Here is a 7,568-nt window from a genome sequence, read left to right as displayed (position 1 = left end):
TTTAGATATTTCAAAAGATACACAAGCCATTATCAAAATTAGTGACAAGGACCCGAAAGTGTGAAATAATAAAAAAAACCAAGGATACCACTATACATGTGTACAAAATGATGTCTTAACCCGTGTATATCATTATATCTATCAGTTACACACAAAAAAGCACAGTATACATAAAAAAATGCTAGGTATTGACCTCTATTCTCTTTCAATATCCTATGATATCGTCGAATTCATATAGGATACACCATATTCTTTTAAACAAACACAAAATACAATCATACAAAACTGATAAACAAAATTCACTGTCATTGTAGTCATACAAAAGATTTGCCGTGATCAAAAAGGAAGAACAGAAAGGAGAAAGAAAGGAAAAATATATAAAATCAAAGCATTATTATACCCTGAATAATCTCAAATCACTAAATAACCAAAAAGATTAAAGTGAAAACTAAGTTTCGGTAAGTGCTTGAGAACCCGTCTAGCACCATGTCATTTTTTCTTGCAATATATCGAAAGAGTCTACTAAGAAACTTACCTGGCTGACGCGGTTTGCCGGAATGATGAGTCGGTTTGCAGTATTTTGAGAAAAATAATAATAGTAGGAAAACCGACTTTTATTCCAGAAGGCTCCAGACTAACTCGGTCTCGGGAAAAATTCGACCCTCCTTCAGACAATTCACACGCAGTTCGTGATCGCCACATTCTACTGGCCACTGCATAATACCAAATGAGGCCTAACTGAATGGACAGGAAAGTGCGTGCTAACGTATTACGTAAATCCTGTACAAAACAAAACAAAAATGACAGCGCGCGGTCCTCAGTTGCTGAGACGCGCGGTCTTTGGAGTTTTTGTTGTTGTTTATCAAGCCCCTTTGATTGTTTTAGAGGTGCTTGATAGGCGCACACTAATTTTGCATGCGCGCAAAAGGGGTTTTTGATGCGCGCGTTGTAACAACTCGGACCATTACTGCAAGTAGCCAGAACACGAAGCGCTAGTTTATACAGGGCGCTCCCATAGGACAACACTGTACACAGAGGGACAACCATTACAACTCATCAAAGCGAAGCCGAGTTATCCTCGAGTCCGAGTTTAGCCTGACCCCGTTCGGGTAAGTAGGGTTGACTGAACCTTTTTGGTTAATATTTCGCATTTTCGTCGTTACCCATCGAATATCTTGTTATAACATCGTTATCTTGCACATTTCCTAAGCATACGTTCACATTTGGGAGCGAAATTTGACAACTTTTGCAGTCGAACCAGAACTTTGTTTGGGCTTTAACTATTATCTTTTAGTGATCGTGAATTCTGTAATCTCATTGGTCAATCAACCACTGAACTTGTATCCCGTATTCCGTGGATATGACGTCATGATCCTGTATTACACAGCCAGCTGCGCGTGTACCAAAGACGCTTATAGGAAAGTGCGCGCTAATCCTGTACAAAACAAATGGACAGCGCGCGGTCCTCAAGCGTATTGCGCACATAACCTGAGACCACTAGACGCTTGATAAACAACAGCAACTTATTAGTATATCTATCTGGCTACTGCACTGCAGTATCTCATGGCGTGTACGTACGTACGTGTACGTATTTGTATGCGCGCATCGCATGCAGTAATCAGGGCCGGTATTCCACAAACTTCTAAGACAAATTGCTTAAGTCTAAGCAATTTGTCTAAGTTTTTTGCTTAGCTAAGAAAATTGCTTAAACGGTATTCCATAAGCTTTAGGACATTTTTCTCAAGTCGGGCGATTTGGCTAAACAAAAAGCTTAAATTCTGGTGACGTCATAAGCAAGATATTCAAGTCATCACTGTTCGCGAACAGCTTCTCCGCGGTGAAAGTCTATGTATTTTACGTGTTTAAGCAGATATCGCAACGACCCTAACCACCCATAGGAAGAGATGTAGAAAACTAAGCGGTAATTAACAATTTTAGGTTGTTATTAGAGGCTTTATAGGAGCAACGTCTTCATATTGCTCTAGGTCTCACAGTGCCTAAGTGTATGTAAACACTACAAATGTCAGTAAACGGCCTACTTATACTAGGGTTCTACTTCTAGTAGTAGGCTAGACCTAACAGTGACGTGTTGTTTTGGATGTTTTCGGCCAAAATTGCGGACATTTTGAGCCTCACCTCACGGTCACACCGCAATTATCACGCCACATTTCAAGTACGACACCCGAGTGAACATCATAAAATTACTGGAATCAAACTGAAAGCGAGTACTGATGTTTACAACCTAACGTCACTAGAATAGTAATTAGTAATAGTATTCCGTACTCACCGATCCGATAGAGCTAGCCGGAGAGGACGCTTCAGTTCGCATGACTCGATACCGTACACAAACTGTGATCGCCGCACAGTACGTAAGGGCATGTAGTAGAAGTCTACTAACGTTGATAGGACGATGGCGTACGTAAAAAGCGTAGTACACACAAGCTAGGCGGGTTATGTATACTGACTGACTTATCCGGGCTATGCGCGTTCCTCCCCAACTGCGCGCTCCTCCGCCGCTAATGCGCGCTGAGAACGAGGTCTCGAGGGCACGCATGTACGCGCAACAAATACCCTCCTCCCCCCCCCCCCCATTCCCCACCGAGTTTCTACCGCACGTATTCCTGTGGTCCGACGAGACGCACACGCGAGACTCTTCGTCAGACCCTGAACTCATTTCATTTAACATGTACAAACTGATGAACTTGTTTGTTTACCAAATAGGTGAAAAATCATACTCTTTCCTACATTGTTAATGCTACACCTATGAAATTTTCTTACTGGAACCCAAGTTAAGACAGCTCATAGCTGGCTTAAACTTAGGGTAAATTTCTTAGACAAATGTCGTTATGGAATACCGACGGCACATTTTTAAAGCAAATATGCTTAACGAGCAAGCCGAAATCTGTCTTAGCTAAGGCAGAATTCTTAGCAAAATTCTTACCCAAATGCTCAGACAAATTCTTAGCAAATTTTTATGGAATACGAACTTTGGCTAAGAATTTGGTCTTAGCCAGAAAATAAGCAAAATTGCTTAGATTTTCTGACTTAAGCATGCTTATCTAGTTTATGGAATACCGGCCCAGCTCGCGAGCTGGCGAGACGTAGGCCTATAAAGTCAACATGGTCATGGCTGACAGCCGGCGATTTCAACATCATTCACGAGGGGAAATCAGCGAGAAGAAGGTTAGCACTTACACTAAAAGATAAAATCGTTACCCCCTGCTTGTTCTTACGAAATACGGGAAATATCTACGGTCTGGTGCCATATTCCATTCGGCCTTCGGCCTCATGGAATATGGCACCAGACCGTAGATATTTGCCCGTATTTCGTGAACAAGCAGGGGATAACTAATAATATTGTTGGTATGGGTAGCCCTCCTGTGAAATCCATGACATAACATATACATCTATGACTTTACGCATAGAAAACTCTTGCTGAATTCAAAATGCGTGTGAAGTGTGGTATCGGACTGTTTCTGAATCTACTTGTTCTACACCGGGGCTCTGAGTGTTGGGTGCCGCTCCTAGTGTTGTGATCATGAGTTTTGATGGGTGGCAGGAGATGATGCAGTTTGGATGTTGGGGGTTGCAATGAATTGGCAAATGTCGTACATAGCTGCTATCTGCGGTCGGCCAAGGATGACAGGCTGCACTTTGCCAATGATTTAGGGACTGTAGTAGTAATTTCTACTACACCTAACCGTTATACCATTTAAGAATAAGAGTCTTTAATTCTAGGCCTACACTAAATAGTCTATCCTAGACCTAGTAGGCCTAGGGGTTCTAGATCAACGAATCTAGTTTAACTTCCAGTTAGATGTTATAACGGTTAGGTGTAGTAGAAATTTGTACTACACCTAACCGTTATACCATTCTTATTCTTCTGATTAAGTCTGCTTCCTTCAATAGACTGAAGATTCTTGCAGACTGGTGCTAATTACATTATAATACAATTTATTTACAGATATTTACAAGCACATAGAAAATTTGACGAAAATAACTAGCCACTGTGATCAACCGTTAGACGGTTTCGAAATGATCCTACAGATGGCGCTGAAACAATTTCTGACGACAGGGAATTACAGTTCCTTACAGTTCTTGGGAAGAATGAATGGCGATGCGATTCAGTTCTCGAATATGGTACCTGATAGGAGTGTGGTTGCGAGGCTCTCGTTAACTGAGTAACCTGTTTGATAATATAGTCCTGTGCTGAAAGAGGAGTAAGATTATTGTGTATTTTGTACATCATAATTAGCCTGTAATTTTCTCTGCGCTGTTCCAGAGTGGTCCAATCAAGTTCTTGTAGCATTTTGGTGACACTCGAGGTGTTATGGTAGCGATTTAATGTGAATCGCGCAGCTCTTCTCTGGACCATTTCCACTTGGTGTATTAGGTTCTTGGTAGATGGTCCCAAACTGTGGAAGCATACTCAACAATTCGTCGAACCAACGTTTTGTAACCTGTGGCTTTAACAGCAGAAGATTTTATGCGAAGATTGCGTTTTAGAAATGCAGGCACGTTATTGGCTTTATCGACAGTATTGTTGATGTGTTGGGTCCACTTCAAATCAGAAGTGATGGTTACACCCAAGTACTTCACGGATTCAACAGATTCAAGAGGGGCGTTATTTAGATGATACACGTGTTGCACCTTACTTCTTTTCCTGGATAGCGTCAAAACCTTACACTTACCTTTGTTCAAATCCATCATCCATTTTTTCGCCCGGTCACCAATTTTGTTTAGGTCCTCTTGAAGATTTTGCGTATGATGTTGATTGCCGATAGTCATGTAAGAAATTGCATCATCGGCAAAAATGCGAACCTTTGACGCGAGACCACCAGGCAAGTCATTGATGTAAAGCAGAAAGAGGCAAGGCCCAAGAACCGACCCCTGAGGCACTCCAGATCCTACCGCTACTGTACTGGAGAAGATTTAATGCCATCCAAAACGACCCTCTGACTTCTTCCAATGAGAAAACTTTGAATCCATTTCAGATTTTCCCCCTGATATCGTAGTAGTCCAATTTCCGTAAAAGCCGCTCATGTCCAACCTTGTCAAAAACTTTTGAAAAATCCATGGTTATAACATCCGTTTGACGCCCTGCATCCAAGTCCCTGTGTGAAAATCGCTTGTGAAACCAAGTAATTGTTGTTCACATATGTTCTTACGGAAGCCATATTGCAGGGGAAAAATGATGTTACTTTCGTCCCCGTGCTTCATAATTTTGCTGGCTAAAACGTGTTCCATTAGTTTACAGCAAATACATGTCAGCGAAATGGGGCGGTAGTTTACAGGAGTAGATCGATTACCTTTCTTGTAGACTGGTACAACATTTGCTTCACGCCAATCATTTGGCATGTCACTTAATTCATATGACAACCGGAATACATTGCAAAGAATTGGAGCCAGAATTTTTGCCAGCTGCTTCAAGACAGGTGGAGTTATATCATCTGGTCCAGGGGCCTTGTATATCTTCAAACCACAAAGCAACTTCTCTACACCCTTTGATGTAAACAAAATATCCTCCATTTCTTCAAAGTCTGAGGTTTCCGGTAGTAAGTCATTCGGTATGGGAGTTTCCTTGGTGAAAACACTTTTCACATGTTGCTTCAATGCTTCAGCTTTTGCAATCGGATCAGTGATCGTAATAACATCACTTTTCAGTTCTCTTATTCCTGTATTATTAGTCCTGTTGTGTTTGATGGAGCCCCAAAATTTCTTCATATTCTCAAATTCTGTGGTATCTTCATCTATAGAAAGAAGAGATTCCACATAATTCCAAGAAGCCCTCCTTAGCTCCTGTTGCAGCGATTTCTTAACTGCTTTCAACTCTTCCGCCAATTGAAGAGGGACTACCCCGTGGTTTCTCAATTTCATGTTCCGACTTTTTTGTTCAACCTATCTCTCCTTTTGATCAGCCTAAATCTTGTTTGAAATCCAAGGTATGTCATTCTTTTTTGATGTCATCTTATGTGGAACAAACTCTGTCATTCCCTTCGCTATTCCTTTCTTGAGCATAACCCAAGCCTCATTCACTAAGCAAAAGTCAAGCTTATCTTCAATTTCCTTGCCTACACCTTGCAGGAAATCAACACATTTCTCCCAATCCGCTTCGCTGTAGATGTTGATTATCCTTCTTACTAGCTTCTGGCGAGTTGGACAACCAGCAATCGTGAGAATTGGGCAATCATGACCTGAAATGCCTGGTACAACTGAGACATCAGTGACTAACGTTGGATTATTTACTAGGGATAGATCAAGGACGTTTTCTTTCCTGGTTGTTTCCGTAACTACCTGCGTTAACCCATGGTCATCAAGCATAGAACCAAAAGCATGATGAAGCGCTGGGTGATGACATGCTTTTACCTCTCTAGTATCCCAATCCCATCCAGGTAGGTTAAAATCACCTCCTATGAATAAGAATAGAAGTCTTTAATTAGGCCTACACTATTAAATCTGGGCCTATGTATAGGCCCATACTTCGATGCTGGTATAGGAGTAGACGTTAAGTATGATAGCCTTACTACATATCGACCACCTTCTTTTAAACCGACCGCGTATAATTTGCGCACTGAATGCTTAGTAACGCACTTAACTGCGCGCAAAGCACATAAAAATGGATTAGCTTTGACTGTTGATGAGGACGGTGTGGGAAAACGCGAAAATTCACTGTTCATTAATGGTTTTAATCAAGGACAAAATTTCGAATGAATATTTTCACCACACTTCACCGAATCGTAATGTAATGCCTATGGAAGTTTCTAAAAACTCGGTTTGCGTGCATTGTCAATGCAAAAACAGCGGTCGATCCTAATAATGAGCGTTACCGCGGGGAGCTGAAACGAGGCCACGCAAGTTCGTCGGCGATATTTTTGCACTGAAACTTCGAATCGAAAAGGGAACAGCGACATTTGATAGAGCTGGATTTTCTTAATCACGTAGGTTAAGTTTTTGACGTGAATTTCAGTGTTAAATATTCTTATCAAGCAAATAAACATTAGGCGGTCGATGAGTAGTAGGTCCAACCATACCGGTAGTAGAACAAACGTTAGAAGTACTACACTGTAGCAGACAACAGGCAACAAATCTTAGCAATCAATTTCATGATGGCATGACAACAGTCAATGATCAGAGTCTGACTGTCCATGACTGTACCTCAGGCCCTGGCCTAACTGTGTCCAGCCCCACTGGAAAGCCACAGTACGGTAGGACAATAATATACTCAGTAACTGTACCCTGGATAATAATGGTACAAATGGTTCACGTCAGACAGTGTAACTCAGGCCTGGTGACTGTTGGTAACAGTATCTCGATCATTGTTTAACAAAATTGGGGCGGATAGTGTAGCTTTAGGATTTCTTCTTGGTACCGGTAATCCTTAGACATATCCAAAAATATGTAATAGGCATTTGACAAAGTGTAGGCCCTATGGCAGTCAAAGACAAAGCTAGTGTAGGTGGTCATCCAAGTTCTCAATACTGCCAACTGTAGAGTTGTGTGAATCGTGTCAGAGGCTAACAAGTCTACTGACTACCAGCTTGGACGACTCAATAAAGAGAAATATCACG

The sequence above is a fragment of the Diadema antillarum genome, unplaced genomic scaffold (assembly GCF_040938485.1).
Source record: "Diadema antillarum isolate AM-2024a unplaced genomic scaffold, OU_Dant_1.0 seq00001689_RagTag, whole genome shotgun sequence".
In the NCBI taxonomy this organism is placed as follows: domain Eukaryota; kingdom Metazoa; phylum Echinodermata; class Echinoidea; order Diadematoida; family Diadematidae; genus Diadema; species Diadema antillarum.
The sequence above is the reverse complement of the archived record's forward strand: the minus strand, read 5'-3'. Positions refer to the sequence as shown.